The sequence below is a fragment of the Pempheris klunzingeri genome, chromosome 12, assembly GCF_042242105.1.
Source record: "Pempheris klunzingeri isolate RE-2024b chromosome 12, fPemKlu1.hap1, whole genome shotgun sequence".
In the NCBI taxonomy this organism is placed as follows: Eukaryota; Metazoa; Chordata; class Actinopteri; order Acropomatiformes; family Pempheridae; genus Pempheris; species Pempheris klunzingeri.
This window is the reverse complement of record NC_092023.1, coordinates 16,520,025-16,525,743: the sequence shown is the minus strand read 5'-3', so window position 1 is coordinate 16,525,743 and position 5,719 is coordinate 16,520,025. Positions and strand designations below refer to the sequence as shown.

Genomic DNA, 5,719 nt, shown 5'->3' with positions numbered 1-5,719 from the left:
GGTCGCTTGTCAAAGTGTTTCGTCACTTGTAAATTTGTCTCGGCGTTTGTAAAAGTGTTTCACGTTTTGTAAATTTGTTTTCTCAAATGTAAATTTGTCTCAGGACTTGTAAATGTGTTATGGCAATGTAATTTTGTTTTTTGATTTGTAAAAATGTTTTCTAAAATGTAAATTTGTCTCGGCGTTTGTAAAAGTGTTTCTCGTATTGTAAAATTGTTTTGCACCTCCTGGCCACCGTAGGAGAGGGAAAAATTATTTTTAAAGTAAATAAAACTCTGGTTGAAGTAGTCACCTCCTCCACATGTCGTGTCTCACACATAAATAACAAGCTCAGCAACTTTGGCCCTGATCCTATCCAGGTGACGGGTTACACCGCAACCCCCTGAATATATTCCATAGCCTTCTTCGGATCCTCAAAACGCTTCTGACCTCCGTTGCAGTCCACCCTCAGAATAGCAGGGTACAGGAGAGCAAACTTCACATTGCGCTCCCTCAAAGCCTTCTTGCACTCCCTGAATTTATCCCATTTCAGCTGCGTGGTTCGTGCAAAGTCAGGGAAAATCATGATGCGGTTACCTTCCTAGAGAAGCTCTGATTTATTCCGTGCTGTACGTAGGATGAGCTCTCTATCGGCTGAGTGCAGGAAGCGAACCAGGATCACCCGCGGTCTCTCCCCTGGATTTGGCCTTGGTGTCGGTGCTCTATGTGCCCGGTCAATCTCTGGTGGCTGCACAGTGTTGTCCCAGTCGAGGATCGATGCCAGTAGTTTCTGAATAAATGCTACCATGACTCCACTTTCTTTGCCTTCTGGGACGCCCCCAAATCGTAGGTTATTGCGCCTGTTGCGGTTCTCCAGATCTTCCAACTTATCACGGAGGTCATCCATTTCCGCTTTGGTGGCTAACGGGCTCTCATCTTCTTATCTGCATCCTCCAGCCACTCCACCCTCTTCTCCACCTCCACCATGCGCGAAATTAGTGAAGAAAGTTTGCCCTCAACCGAGGCTGTAGATCGGCGAATCTCCTCGAGGCCGGCCAAATCGCTGGATATTTTTAGCAATGCAGCAAAGATGTTAGCGATATCCTGTCCCACCTGTGTAGCCTTGGAGCCCTCCGAACCATTGCAGTCGCCATCATGATGTGGGTTTTGAGACCTCAAATGCTTCTTAATGTCCCTGCTTTTTAAATGCTTTGCCATTGTGATCGACCAAGAAGCTTTATATGCGCAAGACGCGTTTCTATAACTATAATTTAACTATGAACATAGAAAATATCTGATGATGCTAGTCGGAGCTTCTGTTCAGGCGGCCATCTTCACCAGTCGCGTCACGTCGGTCAAGCTTTAGTATTTTTAAAATAACACTTAAAACACGGCCTAAGACAAACCAATTGTGTGATCTATTGCATAGGACCAACTATTTTCCAACACAGAGACTATGTAATGTACTGTGTATTTTGTATCATGCTGTTTTTACATATCTGATGTACTTTGTACATTTTGCAAATTGTTTTGCTTTTATTTGAATTGTACTATTTGTATTGTAATGAATTGTCTGTAAAATCTCCCTGTCCAGGGACTGCAGATGTAAATTAGCTGTGTACGGCTAATTCAAGGTCATGCTTATGTAATATTCTATGATGGCATCAGCATCCGTCACGATTGGGATGATTGAAGCTGCTAACTTCATTTTCCTGTAATATCTAAATGAGTTGTAATGTCTTATTTTTTTCCCTTTGTGAATACAGCTGGAAACATAAGAGCGTCTGCTTAAAATCCACAACTTGAACATACATGCACTTTCACTGCTCTTGTTGAGACGTACATTTCCTTAGAATAACTGGTTGCACAAACATCAAGGTATACATGTCAGAAGTCAACCAAGCTACCAGGAGTGGGGTTCGAACCCACGTGGACATTTGCCCATTGGATCTTAAGTCCAACGCCTTAACCTCTCGGCCATCCTGGTACTTTTGCCATGACTTGTTTTTGCCTTTTTCACAGAATTGAAATGATCAGGTCACTGCCCTGCATTTAAACCTGATGTTTGTCTTCATCTTCCATACTCCGTCCACACAGTGATATAATTCTGTTTTAGGGGAAGCATGACTTAAAGCTGGCGTGTAACTAGCTGGTGGTAAAAAGTAACTAATATATGCAGGGATACATTTAATGCCACCAATCTGTGTGTGAGTGTCAGATTTACAATGTCATACAATAAGGTTTTTTATTTTGGCGACACAGGAGAGATCAGTTTCCAAACACAACAAGGACAGTGGAAGATTCTTTCAAAACTCATGATTATGTTTTTGTGATCTTTTTTATTTATCATTCCTAAAATCTTGTGTAGCATCATGGGGTTAAAGTATGTTTATGTTAACACAAAAAAAAAAAAATATCACCTAAATCTGCTAGTTCAGTTATGTGTTTTCATCATTCACACTCACCTTCACCTTCAACATTTCAAGCTGTGAATGTTCAGCTAATTCAGCACAAACCAGCTCAGGTGGTTCTAATGTCCCATCTGTCACAGATGGCACGAGATAGAAATAAAACTTCTGTGAAACATGTTGCTTTGAGTAAGCATCATGGCTTCATTCACAATGTCCTTTTATTTAGGTGATGAAAGTTTTTATTATGACTCATGTTAATATCATATTTGCGTCTCCTATGGCATCCTATTAACACAGGGAGTCAGTCACACACTGCACACTGTGAAATAAGGGATTGTGAAGAATGCAATGAGAGTTGGTATTGAAATAAAAAGTTGAAAAGCAAAATGTTTCTGTGCAGTGAATCACTGAAAGCACTTTCTAAACATTTGAGAAAACCCTTGGGAATATCAAACCACATGTTTGTTGCCAGTTGACAATTATTAGAACATTTTGTAATCACACAGCCTTGGATTTAAAAATGCTATGATGATTTCGTATCTAAATTATGACAATGAACCAATTCATCTGAAACTGGTGAGGCAGTAATGAGGGTCAGTTGTCATAGAAACAGCCCAACAGGTCCTCAGGGAGAATACGTTCATCCAGCGCTTCACTTATTGATGTCCAACTTGTGTAAGTGAGTTTGTCGACTCCATTTTAGGCATTTATTTTTCATTTTCACACCAATATTTTCAATACTAATAGTGAATCAAGAGACTACTTGAAGGTTCTCTGTGGAGTTTTAGACCTCCGGTAAGTGAGTGAGTTATGTGTTCAACAGTCCTGTCAACTCTAACGCACTATTCTGCTGAACTGCAGGTGGTGATAAGATGTCAAAATATGTTGCAACGTGCCAGCAAAGACAGTGACAAAGAACAGTACTCGCTAATAAACACTGATCTAAACAATGCATGATTTGCAAATTTTGTATGAGAAAGGAAATATCTTTGTTAGACCTCAAAGGTTGTTACACACAATTCACTTGTAAATTTTAGATTGAATTTTAGAGCTGTATGGTTCAGTCTTAGCACTTAGCAATAAAAGTTTAAGACTAGCACAAAGCAACACACAACACAACGTTTATGACTAGCTGGTGGAGAAAAATAAAACACCTAGCATCTACAGAGACACAAAACAGAGAAACAAAATGCTAACAATGCTACTTTTCTTTGTCCAACATATACCGCATTCCACCTCTTCTATGACCTGGCACTGCACACTAAGATAAATGTATACTGCTAGGACAAAATGGTTGCATATGAACATAATCCATCTATTTGCAAGTAAAACACAAAATAATTGTGACAAAAATTCAAGACATCCAAGATGTGACATCCTTTACATCATTAGCAGTTTAAACATGCCAATAGACAACAAATCTCTCAGCTCTAAAATGGTTTTTCAATGACATGCAGCTCTTTTTCAGTCTCAACCCATTCTCTTTCCATTACATCTTCCATCTATTGTCCTTTTGTCTTTCTAAAACACACACACACACACACACACACTCAAGGTCATAATCACTACAGTAATCACGGCAGAGGAGGTGACAGCGATGATGGAGCGCTGATTGCGGCACCCTCTCAATGACTGTTGAAAACTACAAAGAGGACCTGTGTTTGCTGTCAAGGACTCAGGAGTCATTACCAGCTCATCTCTCCCTCTCTCTCACACACACATGCAGACAGTTGGCGACCAAATACTGACCCCGCAGATACTCTGTGAGGTTTTCAGTCATGTGGGGGACGTTTCACTCTCCGGTTAAGAAATAGAATTGCAGAACGGAGATTAAATTCTGCAGCATGTACGTAAACTTCAAGAATAAATAAGTAATAAGTAATAAATAATATCAGCATATTATTGATGTATTAGGAGTACTCAAAGCCAATCCTGCTAAATAGTTAAGATATATTTGATGTAGAGGCTGAATTGTAGCACTTAGACTTTGTTGCATGAACAAACTTTTTTGAAGGCGATAAAACAGGGAAACAACTAATGAGAACGCCTTCCTTTTGGTGTCATATGTTATGGTTTGACATATTTGTTCTTCATTGAGCACACATCAGACTGTCCCCTCTAACAGATTACTGAGGTGTTTCTTTTTCTAATCAGCTCTCTTGACTGTGTTCCTCTCTATAAACCACCAGTAGGAGGCAACAGAGTCTCAGTTGCATTTCTCTAGTGGATTGGGACACGTGACACACTTCTCTTACACATACGTCCTAATGTGTACAAAAATTGAAATAAAATCACACAAATAATGATAGCCTGGCTCAAAAACACAAAGTGACACACACATACACATACACATATACACCAGATCAGACCAGTGGTTTCTCTACAAACTGTCACTGTGCTTTTTCTCTGTCTTGTAGTGTACCACAAATCAGAATCAGAATAAAAATTTATACCACAGGAGAAAAATCTAAAATCTAAAAACACAACTTTATAAATAAACATTGTTTTGTGTTTTTGGAGAAGTTACACGATGTGCCACTGTGGTTTTGTCAGGTGGAAACGCATATAAAAATGATCCAACAGTGGGTGCACAATTTGCACATATCACTATGTTATTTTGTATGTTGTGTGACTGCAGCATTTGCCTATACCTGCCTACTGGCTGTGAGCTCATGCATTTGATTTCAGCTTGGGTTGTGATGCGGGTCATGATAATGGATTGGGTCCAGAACCGATTTTGAGATAATTGTGGGTAATGGGTTTGTTCCAGTATTGAGCTTTGTGGGTGTGGGGTGGGTACAGGTTTGCAAATCTGGAAAAAAAAGAAGAATGTTTTAACATATGTGCCAGATGTTTGGTGGAGAGGGTTGGTGGAGACCAAACCAGAGTTTAAGTGACAGGGAATATTGGACTTACATTGAACACAGACACATTGATAATGTTGCTTTAAATCAATTAATGCAGCTAAAAGGTTAAATGCAGGACTTGACTTGTAAGTATTTTTCCATACTAATACTGCTAATTTAATAAAGTAAAGGATCTGGGTTCTACTCCAGCACTACGGTGTGTGAAACCCTGTAAACATGAGAAGCAGAAAACTTTCTTTGATTAAAAAACAAACACAAAAACAATATGAAAGATATATTTTCATTTCAACACATTATTCATTCCCTTGTCCATGAGCCACAAACAAACCCTGACTACAATAATGTGCTTTTGACAAAACATGAGTAAATGACACTTCGTGCCATTATGTGCTTCCGTCCAGACTGACACTGCTCAGCTCGAAAGTGAAGAGCACTCACAGCTGAAAACAAGGTGACATATTT

At 39.5% G+C, this 5,719-nt stretch overlaps 1 non-coding gene across 1 annotated transcript; it reads right to left on the bottom strand.

Annotated features, from left to right (window-relative positions):
• Positions 1 to 1,883: 1,883 nt before the first annotated feature.
• trnal-uaa (transfer RNA leucine (anticodon UAA)) lies at positions 1,884 to 1,966 on the bottom strand. The gene has a single exon. It is a non-coding gene; the product is annotated as a tRNA-Leu (tRNA).
• Between the last annotated feature and the right edge of the window lie 3,753 nt (positions 1,967 to 5,719).